The 21,347-nt window shown below is 32.5% G+C and overlaps 3 non-coding genes across 3 annotated transcripts; 2 read left to right on the forward strand and 1 right to left on the reverse strand.

Annotated features, from left to right (window-relative positions):
* Nucleotides 1-3,665: 3,665 nt before the first annotated feature.
* On the forward strand, nucleotides 3,666-3,752 carry TRNAS-GGA. The gene has a single exon. It is a non-coding gene; the product is annotated as a tRNA-Ser (tRNA).
* A 1,087-nt stretch (nucleotides 3,753-4,839) lies between these two features.
* TRNAT-UGU lies at nucleotides 4,840-4,912 on the reverse strand. Its single transcript has one exon. It is a non-coding gene; the product is annotated as a tRNA-Thr (tRNA).
* Nucleotides 4,913-6,714: 1,802 nt separating this feature from the next.
* On the forward strand, nucleotides 6,715-6,787 carry TRNAF-GAA. Its single transcript has one exon. It is a non-coding gene; the product is annotated as a tRNA-Phe (tRNA).
* The last annotated feature ends 14,560 nt before the right edge of the window (nucleotides 6,788-21,347 follow it).

Raw genomic sequence — 21,347 nt, forward strand, 5'->3', positions numbered from 1 at the left:
ATTTAGGATAAATTCATGAGGAAGTGGTATCTCTTTGGGATCTACTGCAGCATTTAGAAATTGGTTAATCGGTAAAGATACATGTATTTGATGTCCTGCCCAAGAAAGAGACCCCAACCCTAGGAGCCCTGTCAAATGGTGATTCAACATAGATTCTACATCTTGGAACCAAGCCAATTTGGAGCAGCTTTGTGATAATGAAACCAACCAGCAAAAAGCATTAAGGCTGCAAAGACCAATGCACCAATTGCAGTACAATAGAGTTGTAATTCATTAGTTATTCCAGATGCTCTCCAAATCTGAAAAAAACCAGAGGTTATTTGTATTCCTCGGAACCCCCCCCTACATCACCATTCAATATTTCTTGACCCACTATTGGCCAAACCACCTGAGCACTAGGCCTAATGTGAGTAGGATCACTTAACCATGCCTCATAATTGGAAAAACGAGCACCATGAAAATACATGCCACTCAGCCAAAGAAAGATGATAGAGAGTTGGCCAAAATGCGCACTAAAAACTTTCGGGAAATCTCCTCTAAATCATTAGTATGGCTATCAAAATCATGAGCGTCAGCATGTAGGTTCCAGATCCAAGTAGTAGTATCTGGTCCCTTAGCTATTGTTCTTGAGAAATGACCAGGTTTTGCCCATTCCTCAAAAGAAGTTTTATAGGATCCCTATCTACCAAAATTTAACTTCTGGTTCCGGTGAACGAATAATCATTGAGTCCTCCTCTTTCCAGACAACACATACAAAGAGACCTGCCAACATAAAACAGAATTAGTGAACTTATTAGAGATGTTTCTATTGAGTTTGTTCTCTCCTATCTCTCATGTATTGGATATCTTAGTAAATTCATTCTTTAGTTTTCACTAGAACAATTATGATCTCGAAGTCAATTCGGGCAAGTGTTCGAATCTATTATGACATAAGAGTGAGGCGCTCAACGGACCTATTTAATCTTCTAAGACCTTTTGGGAACTCTGAATGGAAGTTCAATAATTTTCGTGCAGCCTAATCAAATGTATTCAGATTTATTCTAATTCTATTCCTTAGATTTATTTTTTTTTAGATAAAGTATAAGTATGTACTCTATTTCAAATTGAGCAGGCATTAGCATTCATTATTAGGCAATATACCTATATTTATTTCTTTTTTGAAGGTCTCTTTCTTAATTTGATTGAATATTAGTTTAAATAACAGAAAAAAGGAGAAAATTATCTACTGTATCCACATCTCGTTTATTTCTATGAAATACTAGACAAAATCGAACAAAATTAGAAGGGATATATTTAAATTATGTGATTGGTCGTTCCTATAGAAATGATTTTGAATTTGATAGGGACAAGAAACAAGAATTTATAACAATATATATTTATCTATCTATATCTTATATAGATAGATAAATATATAAGAAAAAAAGAAACAGAGTGTTCTTATTCAAAACGCCCTGTGATCTTCAACCAATTCTGTGCTGCAATATAATTACCGGGGTGAGAGCTATAGCTTGTTTCCAATATTCAGCGGCTTGATTAAACCAAGACTCCGCAACTTCTGAGTCTCCCTGCCGAATGGCCTGTTCTCCTCGGTCGAAATAGGTGAGTCAATTCCTTTCCTTAGAACCGTACTTGAGAATTCCTGACTCATACGGCTCAGTAGTCAATTCTTTTTTGTTCTATTATCTTGAAGTTAACTAAAAGAAAAAAGAAATTATTAATATGAGTTTCAAACTTTCATTTTACTAATAAATAAAGAATTTCAAAGAATTTCATCTTTTTTTTAGTTTTATCTTTTCTCCTACCTTCAGAAAAGGGAATAAAGCATTGGCATTAACGCCCTAATTCTAATTTCTGAAAGGTAACTATCTCGATTTATATATCATATACAAAAATATATGATAGATTCATTTCTATAGAATCTTGGTAAAAGTTTTTCTTTCTTATCTTATAAGTTCTTATAAGTAAAGAGAAAATACTTTCTATCTTTGGGATTTGATACTACACCGCTGCTCAAAATACCAGGGATCCTTTTATTACATAAGTGGATTCCTGACTTCTTTATTTATCATGAGATAAGGAAGCAGTTTTTATTATATCGATTGAAAACCGTGTTAATTGATCCTTACGATGCTTCCTTTATCAATTAGATCTTTATCCATAGAAAAAGAGGGTATCTAGACATATCGATTTCTTCATATTTTACTTCTATGAAGTTTCTTTGCTACAGCTGATAAAAATCGTTGTTTGAACGATATATATATGTAGAAAGCCTTTCTTATTTATAATTATTTATATTTCTATATTTCTTATATTAAAATTTGTGGATTTGCTTGTTCTTTTCTTTTTCTTTCTATAGTGGAGATAGTCGCACGTAATGACAGATCACGGCCATATTATTAAAAGCTTGGGGTAAAAATGGGTTTCGTTCGAGCGCCCGAAAATAATATTCCAAAGCTTTAGTATGTTCTCCGTTACTTGTGTGAATAAGGCCTATGTTATAAAGTATATAACTTCGATCATAGGGATCAATTTCCAGTCGCATAGCCTCATAATAATTCTGTAAAGCTTCTGCATAATTTCCTTCAGATTGAGCTGACATCCGTTACGGTCGTCATTCGGTTCAAAGAATCTCCGCTCCAGAACTGTACGTGAGATTTCATCTCATACGGCTCCCCCTTATGTGTGTAATGAGAAAAATCCATCAAATCAAAAATATTCCAGTATTCTCATTCTCAACTGAACAGAGCTAGTGTTTTACAATAAATCTCTAGCCAACCTTCCTGTCAAAATTATTTCTTAACATTAAGTATGTAGGTACTTGATAAAAAAAATAAGAACTTCAACAATTTCTTTGTCCTCTACGCTGCTTAATTTCCTGGAATTAGTCACCTCAATAATCTTCGATGGTTCTATGGGTATCCAAAATATGAACGAGATGGATATTTATTGTCCCAACCATTCCTGTTAGTCCCAATCTCGATAAGCCATGGATATAGATAGATACAAAGTTTCGTGTCCTTGATTCCCAAGCGTAGTGCTTCTTTCCCAATGTTGCCTATCAGTACTAGTAATTTGGGGTTGACCTAACCCCATAAGTATAGGTATAACCTTTCGCTTAATACTAGAAACCTAAAATTCAAGCATATAAGGCTTCATTAATCGAGGATACACGACAGAAGGAATTAATCCTTTTATTTACAAATTTCACCTTCAACACGCGTGGGGTTTTTCCATTCCATTTTTTTTGACCGAAATCGGTCAAAAAAATGGAATCAAATCACACCATCTCTGTAATAAGTGAATGCCCTTTTTCTCCTGAAGTTGTCGGAATTATTCGTAATAAGATATTGGCTACAATTGAAAAGGTCTTATCTATAAAATTTCATTTATCCGAGATCTAGGCATAGGTAGAAATCCATTCTATAATTTAATTAATCATGGTGTGAGAAATCAATCCCACAAATAAAGGAATTGTATAATTATAATACAGTGCGAAATAACGTAAAAATGAACTCATCAATCAAATTTGTTTATCCTAAGACCTTGTAGGAGGTTTTTTTTAATTTTACTTTGTATTTTATAGTTTGAATAGGTTTTATGCATTTATGAAAAATAGGATTGATTCACTATTCAACATTCAACCGGTTTCTGGGCATCATTATATAGGAGAGATGGCCGAGTGGTTCAAGGCGTAGCATTGGAACTGCTATGTAGGCTTTTGTTTACCGGGGGTTCGAATCCCTCTCTTTCCGAATCTTTACCAAATTCATCAATATTACTCATCCCAATGCATACCATTATTTCATATTTCAAATTTGTTTGTTGATATGGACAACTTTATATTCCTCATTTTCGGTAATACAAAAATAGTGGATAACGGGTGGGCAAGGAATAAAATTTTCGCATATCCATGTCTATGATATATGAATAGCAGAAAATCCTTGTAAAAAAACTCTTGTTATTTAGTTAAGTTTAAGTTTGACGAGAATAATATTCTACAACCAGTAATTCATTTATTTTCAAACCAACCCATTTATTATCTATTATTTGATTAATTAAACCTTTATATTGGAAAGGGTGAACAGTCAAATGATTTGGCAATTTCTCATGGGGGCTGAATCAAAATAATTTGAATAAGAGTTTTAGATTTTGTTCATCCTTTGCTGTAATAATATCTTGAGGTTTACAACGATAACTTGGTATATCCACTATACGACCATTAACTAAAACATGTCTATGGTTTATAAATTGGCGGGCTTGAGGAATAGTCGCAGCCATACCCAATCGAAAAGTATGTTATCCAAGCGCATTTCAAGTAGTTGTAATAAAACCTGACCAGTTGATCCTTTAGCTTTTCCGGAGATACGAACGTATTTAAGCAATTGTCGTTCTGTAAGACCATAATGAAAACGCAATTTTGTTTTTCTTCTAAACGAATACGATATTGAGATTTTTACTGAAGCGCAATTGATTTCGAAATTCGTTTTGACTGTTGGCCTTTTACTAGTAAGTCCTGGTAAATATCCTAGACGACGTATTTTTTGAAACGAGGTCCTCTGTAACGTGACATAAAAACTCCTTTTTAAAATGAAAAATCTTATAAATCGAAATGAAAACTAAACGAAATGAAAAATATTATAGAATTCTAAATGAAGCGAAATCTACTAAAGTTTTATAGTACAAAGAAGAATTAGATGAATTTATCAATATCCGAATTTATTGTATATAAAAGAATACAAAAAGTAGGTTAATTTCTTGATTTCTTCCGCAGAGATCGAACTCTCCCAATTTTTATTTCTAAAAAGATATTATCAATTATGTAAAAAACAAATAGAGAAAAGCCGGTTATCGGATTCGAACCGATGACCATCGCATTACAAATGCGATGCTCTAACCTCTGAGCTAAACCGGCTAATGTAAACGAAATATACATATGCAGAAGAATTGAATGGGATCTTAGTTATCAATTTTAGTTATTTATAACAAAATTCAAATTAATACAAACATCAAAATAGAGAAAGAAAATATAGAAAATCAAACCCAATTTTATTATTTCTATTATTTATTTATCTGATAACATAAAGTGCAAGATAATAATTAATATTATATTAATATAATTTATTTAATATAATTTATTTCGATCTACTATTCTAGATATATATTATTAAATTGATTTCTTTCAAAAGATTATTTATTAGTACTTAAAGTAAATTTGAATAAATATAAATTTTAGTAAATATTTATTAAGGAATTCCATATTTCTAAGTAAATGTCTAATTCTATATTATATTCAATTAAAAGAATGGTTTTTTTAGCCACTAGATTCGTTTAGTTATATAAATTGTATATGAATAAATGGATTGTTTATTTTCTTTTTTTTTAAGCAAAACAAAAAAAAAAAGAATCGACCATTCGAGTATTCTAAATTGTATGAAAAAGAAGATAAGTAGGTACATAGAAGATAAGTAGATATGTGGTCTATATCTGTGTATATTGAATTGTTAATATATAGATATTAGAATTAGTTCTGATTCAAACAAATAAAGGTATCCAATATAGATGAAATAAAATCTATAAAATTGGAGAAAGGGGTTTTAATATTTAATAAATAATATGTATTTAATGAATTCAAAAGTTCCCGCATAATTCTCATAATAGAAATGAAAAAAAAGCATTCTATTATAATCAGATTCAAATAAAAAAAAGATGGGATATGGCGAAATTGGTAGACGCTACGGACTTAATTGGATTGAGTTTTGGTATGGAAACTTACCAAGTAATAATTTTCAAATTCAGAGAAACCCTGGAATTCACAATGGGCAATCCTGAGCCAAATCCTGTTTCTGAAACAAATAAAAATTCAGAAAGTGATAATAAAAAGGGATAGGTGCAGAGACTCTATGGAAGCTGTTCTAACAAACGAAATTGACGACTTTTTTATTGCATTAGTAAAAGAATCCTTTCACCAAAATTACAGGAATGGATCAAAGATAAACATTTAGAAACATATATATATACTGAAATACTCTTTCAATTTGTTACTTTTATTTTATTATTGAAGATCTATTTGTGATAAAAATATTCACAAATGAAAATGTGAATCAAATCAATTCGAAGTTGAAGAAAAGATGGAATATTTATTGATGAAATTATTCACTTCATCATAATCGGCTAAAACCCTTGAAGAACTGATAAATCAGATGAGAATAAAGATAGAGTCCTATTCTACATGTCAATACCGACAACAATGAAATTGAAAGTAAGAGGAAAATCCGTCGACTTAAGAAATCATGAGGTTCAAGTCCCTCTATCCCCAAAAATACTTTTCATTTTCTAATTTTTTCCTATATCCTCTCTATCTTGAAGTCCTTATTTATGTGTTTTATTCGATTTATTATTCCCAACGAAATTGGAATTTTATTTTCATCAATTTCCTATCTATCATAATTTCTTATCTATCATAATGACAAGGGACGAGTTTTGGAATAGATATAAATATATATGTGAAACACATAGAATTTTTTTAATCAGAAATGTATAAATTAATATCTTATTTTTAGCAAGGAATTTTCATATGCGTAATTAACGATTAACAATAAAAATAATTATTACTGCGGAAACTCACTTACAAACTTTTTTTTACTTAGTTGATATAGATTCATTAACATAGATTTTAAAAATCTTTTAAAATCAAAGTATTAAGCTTCAAGAATGGTCGGGATAGCTCAGTTGGTAGAGCAGAGGACTGAAAATCCTCGTGTCACCAGTTCAAATCTGGTTCCTGACACAAGATTCATTTGTATGAGTATCTATCCCCATATTCATTAAAATGAATATGGGGATAGATACTCATACAAATTTGTGTTCTTCTAGATTCTGATACATAACATATTCTTTGATCTATTTAGGTATCTGTAGATATACTTTCCTAGATGATTAAAGAATAGATGCAATTTTTATTAGGTATATTCGCTTATCTATAGTATCTATATATATATAGATATAGATATATAGATAATGAATTCTTTATCTATTTTTTCCTTTTTTTCTGCGATACAAAAAAGGTTTCTATTTCCATAATATTCGAGTGGTTTAATTAGTTGGTTAAAAGACCTAAAAGTCGAAGTTCTGGGTGGAGTGAGAATATTAAGAATTCATCTGAGAAGGATTACCAAAATAGAATCGAGCCCTTTTCTTTGTGTTTTTTTTTCGTGGCCGTATAATTGATGGTGATGTGCACGTTATATAGTTTATTATAAAGATAAAGAATTAGTTGATTATAAAGATAAAGAATTTTGCAGTTCATCCTATTTCTTTTATTGGCTTGGCTGATAAGAACTCAGTATTGTTTTGTTTTAGAATCTTAAGAAACTCCTATCCTATTTAAACCCTATAATTATTCATTCTATTATTCTGAATTTGTGATTTCTCACATAATAATATCTGAATGCAACTTCCATTACTCTGCCTGATTTAATGTCAATCAATTATTTGTCTGATCTATAACAGAATGTACTTATATTCTTTGACTGGGGTTGCAGAAGTTTGGATTAGTTTATTATTTTATCATTTAGTGAGCATCTTGTATTTCATAAAAATTGGAGCAATATAATCTTTACGCAAAGGCCATCCTATCCAATTTCGGGCATTAAAATACGTCTTAGACGCGGATGACTATCATAAGAGATTCCCAACATATCATAAGATTCCTTTCTTGAAAATCCGCACTTTTCCAAACCCAAAAATCGAAGGAATTCTGGGATTTTTCTTGATACAAATATTTTATGCATACCTCTTCGGGTTGATTTATACCATACTCTATTCTTGTAAAATGATATACACTAGCTAAGAGTCCTCCGGGTGCTACATCATAGGCACATTGAGAACGTAGATAATTGTAACCATATACATATAAAATGACAGCAATGGAATGCCAATCCTCGGGCTTTATTTGTAAAGTCTCTATTCCTAGGTAATCGAAACCCAAGGATCTATGAATTAGTCCATGTTTGACTAGCCAAGAAGACAAACGACCTTGCATTTTTGCTTCTCCTAAATTTTTTTATGAGTTTGGTATTAGTATTTCTATTACGATGAAATTTTAAAATACGATGAAATTTTAAAAAGGAATTGCTTTTTATTATTGTACTTTAAAAAATGTGTCAGACGATATCTCTGAAGTAGATGGCGGTTGATAGAAAAATTCTTGACCATAATTGTCAGTATAAGTACTGTATCCAACATGAAACTTATGGTTGGTAGTAAAACATCTATTCTCTCGTTGAAAACTCATTGGATCTTCATATATTTCTCGAGATATTTTCTTACGAAGTTTGTTATAGCATCTATAATGGCCTCCGGTTTAGGTGGACAGCCCGGCAAATATACATCTACAGGAATTAGCTTATCTACGCCTCGAACAGTACTATAAGAATCGGTACTAAACATCCCCCCGTAATTGTACAGGCTCCCATAGCAATAACATATTTAGGTTCGGGCATTTGTTCATATAATCGAACTAAAGAAGGGCCATTTTCATAGTTACAGTGCCCGCTGTTAAAATTAGGTCCGCCTGCCTAGGACTCGATCGTGGTACTAGTCCATAACGATCAAAATCGAATCGTGATCCTATTAATGAAGCAAATTCAATGAAGCAACAACTCGTACCATAAAGAAGCGGCCATAAACTGGATAATCTTGACCAATTTGAAAAATCATTTAATGTCGTTGAAATAACTGAATTTGGGTTGTTGATCAAGTAAGGGAAACTCAATGGAATTCATAATTGTCTCAATATTTTTTTTCTAATTGTCTAAATAGTCAAGAATTAAGACCATTCTAATGCCCCTTTCGCCATGCATAAACTGAACCAACAATTAGGATAAGCACGAATAAGAAAGCTTCTAAAAATACGGATACCCCTAATACATCGAAACTCATTGCCCATGGATAAAGAAAAACCGTTTCAACATCAAAAACAACAAAAATGAGAGCAAACATATAATAACGGATTCGAAATTGTAACCAAGCATCGCCTATTGGTTCTATTCCGGATTCATAACTAGAAAGTTTTCCGGTCCCTTGCTAATGGGGGCTAAAATTCCAGAAATTAGAAATGCCAAAATAGGAATCAAACTTGATATTATTAGAAATGCCCAAAAATATCATATTCGTAAAGAAGAAACATAAAAGTACTCCTCTGAATGTAGAAAATATACCAAATTCATTTTCATTTTAGTCTAAAGTCTCCATTTTTTAGACTAGCTGAATATACTAATATTAATATTATTCTATCGAATATGAATATGTTCGAATAGAAAGTTACAAATTGTTTTTTTTAGTAATAGTCTTAGTAATGAGATCTATTCGATCCAAAATAGTATTAATATTATTAGTATCTGTAGGAATATTAGGGCTATACGGACTCGAACCGTAGACCTTCTCGGTAAAACAGATCAAACTAATTATTATCTAAATGATTTAAATTGTTTTCAAAACCCAACATGCATTTTTTTTTGCATTGAGCTTTTCATTAACTGATAAAAATATTAGTTAGTCCACCATCTTTTTTTTTTTACAGTAAAGAATAAAGAGATGATTCCCTATGCTCTTCTTTTTATTTGTATAACAATCAAAGAGCACTACCAAAGTGTTTCAAAGAAGGATTATCTTGACGTAGGTCTGCTTCTGGCCTAGATCAACTTAAGTTAAATGGACTCTTTATCCACCTACTAAAATTAAAATAGAAGATAAGAAATGACACTTCATACACCTTAAAGTTCATAAAATAGGAAGAAAAGATAATCTTTTTAGGTCCCTATACCCTTTATGTTTAGCATTGACGAGAAATGGGTATTCACCTTATCAATATCTCAAATCAATTATGGATTCGATTTATGGCTAAACCCTTTGTCAGGCTAGTGTTCTCTTGTTTTGTTCCTTAAAATGGAGTAAGACACCGATTTCTTACTATAAGATAAACTTTTTAATTACAAGATGAACTCCTCTGAAAAAAAGCATTGGCGCTCGTGTAAACGAGGTGCTCTACCTAACTGAGCTACAGCCCTTGTGTTTTGATACATATTTATCATAGTATGAAGATAATTGCTTGTCAAGATGAATATTACATGATCGAATCCCTTGAACGGGGTTGGTATTGCTTATCAGTAATTTACATTTATAATCAATTAATCTGATAGATGGGTACTCTTCTTTTTTTTTTGAGGAGGAGTCCTAAATTACCTACTTAACTCAGTGGTTAGAGTATTGCTTTCATACGGCGGAGTCATTGGTTCAAATCCAATAGTAGGTAAGGTATAGTTATAACTTATTAGATACCTTTGACTGTGGTATCTAATAAGCTTTTCTACTTACTTTTTCTTCTGACTGTTTCTTTTTCTTTTATTGTTTTCGGATATTGGGACGCATCAATTTCAACTTGTTATGAAATAACATTGATAGCCTCTACTCGTGTTCTAGCTCGTCTAAGAGCTAGATTTGCCTCAATTGTTTGTCTCTTGCCTTCAGCCTTATTCAAATTAGTTTCTGCTATTTCAAGAGTTTGCTGTGCTTCTTGTGGATCAATGTCACTACCCTTTTCCGCATCATTTACTAAAACAGTTATCTCATTATTATTTATTCTAGCAAACCCCCCCATCAGAGCCATTGTTAACCATTGGTCTTTAAGACGTATTCTCAAAATACCTATATCGACAGCTGAGGCAATAGGCGCATGATTAGGTAATACTCCAATTTGTCCGCTATTAGTAGGTAAAATGATTTCCTTCACTTCTGAATCCCAAACAATTCGATTGGGGGTCAATACACAAAGATTTAAAGTCATTTCTTCAAATTGCTCTCCGTTTCTAAGTTCGTAGCCTTCGCAGTAGCTTCATCGATATTACCTACCAAATAAAAGGCTTGTTCAGGAAGACCGTCTAATTCTCCAGAAAGAATCAAATTAAACCCTCTAATTGTTTCTACTAGACCAACATATTTTCCAGCCGAACCGGTAAAAACTTCTGCTACGAAAAAAGGTTGTGATAAGAAACGCTCAATTTTTCGTGCTCTTGCTACGGTTAAGCGATCTTCTTCGGATAATTCGTCCAAGCCAAGGATAGCTATAATGTCTTGAAGTTCTTTGTAACGTTGTAAAGTTTGTTTAACTCGTTGCGCAGTCTCATAATGTTCTTCACCAACGATTCGAGGTTGGAGCATAGTTGAGGTTGAATCTAAAGGATCTACTGCTGGATAGATACCTTTGGCGGCTAATCCTCTTGATAGTACAGTAGTAGCATCTAAATGTGCAAATGTCGTAGCAGGAGCAGGGTCAGTTAAATCGTCGGCAGGTACATAAACTGCTTGAATAGAAGTTATGGACCCTTCTTTGGTAGAAGTGATTCTTTCTTGTAAAGAACCCATTTCAGTACTAAGAGTGGGTTGATAACCCACAGCAGAGGGCATTCGACCCAATAAGGCAGATACTTCAGATCCTGCTTGAACGAAGCGGAAGATATTGTCGATAAATAGAAGTACATCTTGCTCATTGACATCTCGAAAATATTCCGCCATAGTTAGGGCAGTTAAACCAACTCTCATACGAGCTCCGGGTGGTTCATTCATTTGACCATATACTAAAGCTACTTTGGATTCTGCAATATTTTGTTCATTAATTACTCCAGATTCTTTCATTTCCATATAAAGATCATTTCCCTCGCGAGTACGCTCACCTACTCCGCCAAATACAGATACACCTCCATGAGCTTTGGCAATGTTATTGATCAATTCCATAATAAGTACTGTTTTACCCACTCCAGCTCCACCGAAAAGTCCTATTTTTCCTCCACGACGATAAGGAGCTAAAAGATCTACTACTTTTATTCCTGTTTCAAAAATAGATAATTTTGTATCTAATTGTATAAAGGTAGGCGCAGATCTATGAATGGGAGATGTTGTACGAGTATCTACAGGACCTAAATTATCAATCGGCTCTCCAAGCACGTTGAAAATTCGTCCTAGAGTTGCTCCGCCTACTGGAACACTTAGGGGAGTTCCTGTGTCAATAACTTGCATTCCTCTCATTAGACCATCTGTAGCACTCATAGCTACAGCCCTAACTCGATTATTTCCTAATAATTGTTGTACTTCACAAGTCACATTAATTTGTTGACCAACAGTATCTCGACCCTTAACTACCAGAGCATTGTAAATATTAGGCATCTTCCCCGGGGAAAGGCTACATCTAGTACCGGACCAATTATTTGGTCAATATGTCCCAGATTTTTTTTTCAATCGAAGAAACTTCAGGACCGGAAGTAGGAGGATTTATTCGCATATCAAAAGCCAATTTTTTTTCCGAAAAAGTTTTTAAATCAAAAAGAAATGTTCGATAAGAAAGCAAGTTGATCGGTTAATTCAAAAAGAAATAAGAAATGGGAGTTAGTACTCCATTTTTTGGTACTATTCCATCAATCCTCTTTAACTGTTTACTTACTTATTCAAATTCAATTATTGAATTCTTAAGCTTACTGCAGTTATTTTGAAAATTTCAATTGGATAAAATCTTTCGAAAGTCTTTTCTTTTTTCTATCATTCTAGAAAATATCATCTATATTCTGTATGGAATTCGAACCTGTACCTTAATTTAGAATTCATTTTTTTTATCATTGGCTTTCGTATTTCCTCAGTAGACAATTTTTTAGACTTACCCTCTGTTTCCCTATTTTTTGACCTCTTTTTTATTTTCCGGGGAGAAAGCTGCCTATTTTACATCTAGGATTTACATAGACAACATATATCACTGTCAAGATTAAGAATAAATTATTATTATTATTTAGATTAGATCTTTCGATTTCAAAATTAAAAATAAGATCAAATTGAAAAAAAAAAGATTGGGTTGCGCCATACATAGAAAAGAGTATACAATAATGATGTATTTGACAAATCAAATACCATCGTTTAATTTAATAATAACATAACGAACCTTTGGGATTAATTGATAATAGTAGTTGATTTTTGTAAAAGATTTCATTAACTCCTAAGTCATATCGAGTAGACCTTATTGTTTCAAGAATTCTTAATTCAAGAGTTGTAGGGAGGGATTTATGTCACCACAAACAGAGACTAAAGCAAGTGTTGGGTTCAAAGCTGGTGTTAAAGATTATAAATTGAATTATTATACTCCTGAGTATGAAACCAAAGATACTGATATCTTGGCAGCATTTCGAGTAACTCCTCAACCTGGAGTTCCACCTGAAGAAGCAGGTGCTGCGGTAGCCGCCGAATCTTCTACTGGTACATGGACAACTGTGTGGACCGATGGGCTTACCAGTCTTGATCGTTACAAAGGACGATGCTATCACATCGAACCTGTTGCTGGGGAAGAAAATCAATATATTGCTTACGTAGCTTATCCTTTAGACCTTTTTGAAGAAGGTTCTGTTACTAACATGTTTACTTCTATTGTCGGTAATGTATTTGGGTTCAAGGCACTGCGTGCTCTACGTCTGGAGGATTTGCGAATCCCAACCGCTTATATTAAAACTTTCCAAGGTCCGCCTCACGGCATCCAAGTTGAGAGAGATAAATTGAACAAGTATGGTCGTCCCCTATTAGGATGTACTATTAAACCTAAATTGGGGTTATCCGCTAAGAATTATGGTAGAGCTGTTTATGAATGTCTTCGTGGGGGACTTGATTTTACCAAAGATGATGAAAATGTGAATTCCCAACCATTTATGCGTTGGAGAGACCGTTTCTTATTTTGTGCTGAAGCGATTTTTAAATCACAGGCTGAAACAGGTGAAATCAAAGGGCATTACTTGAATGCAACTGCGGGTACATGCGAAGAAATGATGAAAAGAGCTGTATTTGCCAGAGAATTAGGCGTTCCTATCGTAATGCATGATTATTTAACAGGGGGATTCACTGCAAATACTAGCTTGGCTCATTATTGCCGAGATAATGGTCTACTTCTTCATATACATCGTGCAATGCATGCAGTTATCGACAGACAAAAGAATCATGGTATGCACTTTCGTGTATTAGCTAAAGCATTACGTTTGTCTGGTGGAGATCATGTTCACTCCGGTACCGTAGTAGGTAAACTTGAAGGGGAAAGAGATATCACTTTAGGTTTTGTTGACTTACTGCGTGATGATTTTGTTGAAAAAGATCGAAGTCGTGGTATTTATTTCACTCAGGATTGGGTTTCTCTACCAGGTGTTCTGCCTGTTGCTTCGGGAGGTATTCACGTTTGGCATATGCCTGCTCTGACCGAAATCTTTGGAGATGATTCCGTACTTCAATTTGGCGGAGGAACTTTAGGACACCCTTGGGGAAATGCACCAGGTGCTGTAGCTAATCGAGTAGCTCTTGAAGCCTGTGTGAAGGCTCGAAATGAAGGACGTGATCTTGCTCGTGAAGGTAATGAAATTATCCGTGAGGCTAGCAAATGGAGTCCTGAATTAGCTGCTGCTTGCGAAGTATGGAAGGAGATCAAATTTGAATTCGAAGCAATGGATACTATTTGAATTCGAAGCAATGGATACTTTGGATTAATTGCAATTAAACTCGGCACAATCTTTTCCTAAAAGAAGGATTGAGCCGAATACAAAGATACTTAATTATTAAACAGATTTCTATCTTTCGTATTGGAATAGAAGCATAGTAAGTAGACGATATTTTACGAAAAAAGTGATTACAATTTATAAGGGAAACTGGCTATTGCCTTTTTCGATGTGAATTTCACATAATAGGGAAGTTGTTCCATTTCTATATGAAATTTGTATTTTCCTATTGATTTCTATATTTCTATAATTTTATACGTTTTTTAGTTTAGAATATCATTTTAGAATAAAAAAAGATATATATATATTTAAATAATTTTTCTTATAAGTAATTCTAACATAATACTAATAATCGAATTAATAAGATTGAAAATCTTATTAATTCGATTGTATTTATTCGATTGTATTTTTTTTCAATACTAATATTGACAACACTGTATCAAATAAATATAATCCGATCGTGAATAAATTGATCACCTTACTTACGTTAAATAGGCGTTATTACTTCATCAAATGGTAGGTTCATTGGTTTTCTTTCTGCGAGACAAACAAGAAAAACTTTGTTAATGAATAAGTAAGTGAATTGAAAGGTAAACACGAATATATATACGAAAATATTAGATCTATATATACCAATATATATATAGTCTTATATATATAATAATAATGGATAACTCTAACATAGTATTTCAAGAACATAGTATTTAAATAGGTGGTATATCTTTTTTAGTTTTTTAGACAATTCAATTTTGTAATTTTATTTTTTGATTGCGATTGGGTATAAATATCCACCTTATTTTTTAAATTGTAATGGGGTTGCTAACTCAATGGTAGAGTACTCGGCTTTTAAGAGCGACTCTATTTTTACGCATTTCTATGAAGCAATGGGTTCGTCGATACTATCGGTAGAGCTTGTAAAACCACGACTGATCCAGAAAGGAATGACTGGAAAAAGTAGCATGTCGTATCAATGAAGAATTCTAAAAATATTTCATTCTTTTAGGATCCAGCTCAAATTTTTGTTTGAATTTTTGGCTCGTAACAAAAAAATTCCGTTGGGTTTGATTAATAAAGGGATAGAACTTGGTGGTTCTAATTCTAATAGGGAAACAAAAAGCATCGAGCTTTCATTTATTTTTATTTGGATCATTACCCCATCTAATTGTACGTTAAAAATAGGTTAGTGCTTGATGTGGGAAAAGCTTTTCTGGTGAATGGTTTATTTTTGTTATGAGTCCTAACTATATAGCTATTTCCATTATCTTTTGGTATTTTGGGGTAGCGATAAATGTGTAAAAGAAAGAGTATATTGATAAAGATATTTTTCCAAAATCAAAAGAGCGATTAGGTAAAAAAAAATAAAGGATTCTTAATTAGCTCGTTATCCTAGAACAAAAATTAGGCAAAAAATCGATTAGAGAGAGTCCGTTAATGGGTTTTACTTCTCTAGGTATATATTTATACCTATAATTTCTGTTTTGACCATATCGCACTATGTATCATTTGATAATCCAATGAATCTCTGATTCTTTGTTTGACCAAATAGACTTTTTAATGGAGCAATATCAAGCATATTTAGAACTCCGTAGATCTCGATACCAGGACATCCTATACCCACTTTTTTTTCGGGAATCTATTTATGGACTAGCTTATGCTCATGAGTCCTTTTTATAGAAAATGTCGATTATAACAATAAATTTAGTTTACTAATTGTAAAACGTTTAAGTACTCGAATGTATCAACAGACTCATTTCATTCTTTTGTTAATGATTCTAAAAAAATACTTTTGTGGGTTATAATTATCATTTTTTTCTCAAATAATATTAGAAGGTTTTGGTATCGTCGTGGAGATTCTATTTTCTCTACAATTATTTAGCTCTTCCTTAAGGGATTAGAAATCGTAAAATCTTATAAAAATTTTCAATCAATTCATTCGATCTTTCCCTTTTTCGAAGATCAACTGATATATTTAAATCATAAGTCAGATATACGAATACCCTATCCTATCCATCTGGAAATCTTGGTTCAAATCCTGCGATATTCGATAAAAGATGTCTCTTTCTTTCATTTAATAAGGTTGTTTTTTTATTACTATTATAATTGGAATAGTCTTTTTCCTCCAAAAAAATGGATTTTTACTTTTTTTCAAAAAGGAATCGAAGAATTTTCTTGTTCCTATATAATTTATATGTATGGGAATATGAATCTATCTTTCTTTTTCTACGTAACAAATCCTCTCAGTTACAGTTAAAACATTTTCGCGTTTTTTTTGAGCGAATTTTTTTCTATGAAAAATAAAACATCTTGTAGAAGTATCTACTAAGAATTGTTCATATACTTTCTTCTTCTTTAAGGATACTTTCATCCATTATGTTAGATATCAAGGAAAATCAATTCTGGTTTTAAAGAATACTCCTTTTTTGATAAATAAATGGAAATACTATTTTATATATTTATGGCAATGTCATTTTGATATTTGGGCTGGACTAGAAACGATCTATATAAACGAATTATCTCAGTATTCATTTCACTTTTTAGGCTATTTTTTAAGTATTCCACTAAATCTTTCAGTAGTACGAAGTCAAATGTTGCAAAATTCATTTCTTATTAAAATTGTTATAAAAAAACTTGATACAATAGTTCCCATTATTCCTCTAATGAGATCATTGGCTAAAACAAAATTTTGTAATGTAATGGGTCATCCTATTAGTAAGCCGGTTTGGGCCAATTTATCTGATTTTGATATTATTGACCGGTTTTTGCGCATATGCAGAAATTTTTCTCATTATTACAATGGATCTGCAAAAAAAAGAGTTTCTATCAAATAAAATATATACTTCGGTTTTCTTGTATAAAAACTTTGGCTCGTAAGCATAAAAGTACTGTGCGCATTTATTTGAAAAAATTAAGTTCAGAAAAATTATTGCAAGAATTTTTTACAGAAGAAGATCTTTTTTCTTTGATTTTCCAAGAACTTCTTTTACTTTGCGTAGGTTTTATAGAGGTCGTATTTGGTATTTGGATATTCTTTTAAGAAACGATTTCGTCAATTATTTATAATTGAAAATAGGTTATGTTATTTTTTAAATCGGTGTAAATTGATAAAACGAACTTCCTTCTTTTTATTCAATGAGGATAAAAAATCATTTTTTTAGTCTTCTATATCTATATATAGGATTTTGAAATGCTCATGTAGTCAGAGTCAAGATTCGGGGTTAATGAATTAAATATTATATTTCACTTTCTTAGAGTCTTTTGCTAGGCAAGTAATTAAGGTTTAGATGTATACATAGGGAAAGCCGTGTGCAATGAAAACTGCAAACACGGCTTGGGGAGGGATTTTTTCTTGTTTTATTCTATTGTTGAATTTTATTCAAGAATAAATTATCTACTTCATCCGACTAGTTCCGGGTTCAAGTCCCGGGCAACTCATTTTTGTAGATCGATGTTGTATTATATCTATATTTCTATTCTCTATTTCTATAAATAGAATGATATATAGAAAATAAACTTTTTTATGAATCAATGAAATGGGATAAACAAGGTAAATTCGGATAAACCGAAATGAATAAGAACATACTAATGAATAAGAACATACTATGGATATTAGTATTGGTTGACACTGGTATATAAGTCATGTTATACTGTTGAATAACAAGTCCTCAAATTCTCGCATTATAGAGAATTTTTGTGCTTGGGAGTCCCTAATGATTAAATGAACCAAGATTTTACCATGACTGCAATTTTAGAGAGACGCGAGAGCGAAAGCCTATGGGGTCGCTTCTGTAATTGGATAACCAGCACCGAAAATCGTCTTTACATTGGATGGTTTGGTGTTTTGATGATTCCTACTTTATTGACTGCAACTTCTGTATTTATTATCGCTTTTATCGCTGCCCCTCCAGTAGATATTGATGGTATTCGTGAGCCTGTTTCTGGATCTCTACTTTATGGAAACAATATCATTTCTGGTGCGATTATTCCTACTTCTGCGGCTATAGGTTTGCATTTTTATCCGATCTGGGAAGCAGCTTCTGTTGATGAGTGGTTATACAACGGCGGTCCTTATGAACTAATTGTTCTACACTTCTTACTTGGTGTAGCTTGCTACATGGGTCGTGAGTGGGAACTTAGTTTTCGTCTGGGTATGCGTCCTTGGATTGCTGTTGCATATTCAGCTCCTGTTGCAGCCGCTACTGCTGTTTTCTTGATCTATCCTATTGGTCAAGGAAGCTTTTCGGATGGTATGCCTCTAGGAATTTCAGGTACTTTCAATTTTATGATTGTATTTCAGGCTGAGCATAATATTCTTATGCATCCATTTCACATGTTAGGTGTAGCTGGTGTATTCGGCGGCTCCCTATTCAGTGCTATGCATGGTTCCTTGGTAACTTCTAGTTTGATCAGGGAAACCACAGAAAATGAATCCGCTAATGAAGGTTACAGATTTGGTCAAGAGGAAGAAACTTATAATATTGTAGCTGCTCATGGTTATTTTGGCCGATTAATCTTCCAATATGCAAGTTTCAACAATTCTCGTTCTTTACATTTCTTCCTAGCTGCTTGGCCTGTAGTAGGTATTTGGTTTACCGCTTTAGGTATCAGCACTATGGCTTTCAACTTAAATGGTTTTAATTTCAACCAATCCGTAGTTGATAGTCAAGGTCGTGTAATAAATACCTGGGCTGATATTATTAACCGAGCTAACCTTGGTATGGAAGTAATGCATGAACGTAATGCTCATAATTTCCCTCTAGATCTAGCTGCGATGGAAGCTCCATCTGTTAATGGATAAAATTTTGATCTTAATTTAAAGTAGACGAGTTTTTGTTTAAAAATAAAGGAGCAATATCAACTTTGTTAATATTGCTCCTTTATATTGGATATTGGATTAGTAATCTTTTTTTAGATTTCTATAGATTTATACATACGTTTTGATTGATTTAATGATTCCTTATCTTTTTTTTTCCTTTGTTAGAAAAAAAAGGATAATGAAAAGGTAGAATTTGAGATATAGATCATTTTTACTATAAGGGCGGATGTAGCCAAGTGGATCAAGGCAGTGGATTGTGAATCCACCATGCGCGGGTTCAATTCCCGTCGTTCGCCCATATCTATATATAGATAGATATAGATATTGTTTAGGTTTTCAAGTATAAATCTGAAATAAAGAAAAATGGCTACTTCTAAAACTTATAAGTACGAATTCTTCAAAATAATAATTATTACAAAAGATATATTTTGAGATAAAATAGATACATTTATCTATTTCACAAAAAAAGAATATATCCATATCGTGGTTTCCTCTTATAATACCTCAGGTGCTAATGAAACTATTTTAGTGAAATTTAACTGTCTCAATTCCCGGGCGATTGCGCAAAAGATTCGAGTTCCTTTTGGATTTCCTTCTTGATCAATTATAACTGCAGCATTATCATCATACTGAATTATTATACCGTTGCTACGTTTTAGTTGTTTACAAGTACGTACAATTACAGCTCTGATCACTTCAGATTTTTCTAAGTTCGTATTTGGTACTGCTTGTTTGATTACAGCAACAACAATGTCGCCAATATAAGCATATCGTCGATTACTAGCTCCTAGGATTCGAATACACATCAGTTCACGTGCTCCGCTGTTATCCGCTACATTCAAATGAGTTTGAGGTTGAATCATATCATTTTTTATTATTTCAATCTAAAAAAGGAAGTAAAAATATTTTGTGTTCAAAAAAAAGGAACCTATTATTGCCTTTTTTCTTTTCATTCTAAAGACCTATTTTCTTTGGTTCTCTTTTATTATCCTGAAATAATGAATTGAGTTCGTATCGGCATTTTGGATGATGCTATTGAAATAGCCTTTCTTGCTATATTTTCTGGTACTCCACCCATTTCATAAAGTATTTTCCCAGGTTTAACAACAGCTACCCAATATTCGGGAAATCCTTTTCCTGAACCCATACGTGTTTCAGTAGGTCTTACTGTAACCGGTTTGTCTGGAAAAATACGTACCCATATTTGTCCACCTCGGCGAACATTTCTTGACATTGCCCGCCGTCCCGCTTCTATTTGTCTAGATGTTATCCAAGCTGGCTCAAGTGCCTGAAGAGCATATCTTCCGAAGCAAATATTATTACCTCGATAGGATATTCCCTTCATTCTTCCTCTATGTTGTTTACGAAATCTGGTTCTTTGGGGGTTATAATTGATGGTTGTTTTTCAATTCCATCTTTATTACAGAACCGTACATGAGATTTTCACCTCATACGGCTCCTCGCGAATGAAGTAATTCAAATATCTATATCTATATGGATATAGATTCTATCTAATCGATAAAATAATAGAAATAGTCATATGTTTAGTAAATAACGAAATCTCGGTATTTTTTGAGATTTCATACAATCTTCGAAATTTTTAGATCTTGTTTTCAATATCGATTCTTAGAATTGGCAAAAATATAAAAAATTCAATAAAAGAAAAATTCTCGCGGGCGAATATTTACTCTTTTATTCTCAAATTCAGATGTAATGAAATTCAGATGTTAATGTAGGGTACAACTCCTAAAAAATGGATTGTTTTTAGGTTTCTTCCGCCATCCCACCTAAGAAATCATTAAGATTTGTTTTCTTTAAGATTTTTTAATAAAATCTTAAGTCTTAAGTATTTGCAGGTTTCGTCGTTCCCATCGCCTCTCGATTAATGGTTAGGTTTTAATTCGACAATGGAGCCTTTCTCATAGCTAAAAATTAATAAAATTTTTTTAGAATAGAATATTCATTTC

Source organism: Vigna unguiculata, unplaced genomic scaffold (genome assembly GCF_004118075.2).
Source record: "Vigna unguiculata cultivar IT97K-499-35 unplaced genomic scaffold, ASM411807v1 contig_20, whole genome shotgun sequence".
Lineage (NCBI taxonomy): Eukaryota > Viridiplantae > Streptophyta > Magnoliopsida > Fabales > Fabaceae > Vigna > Vigna unguiculata.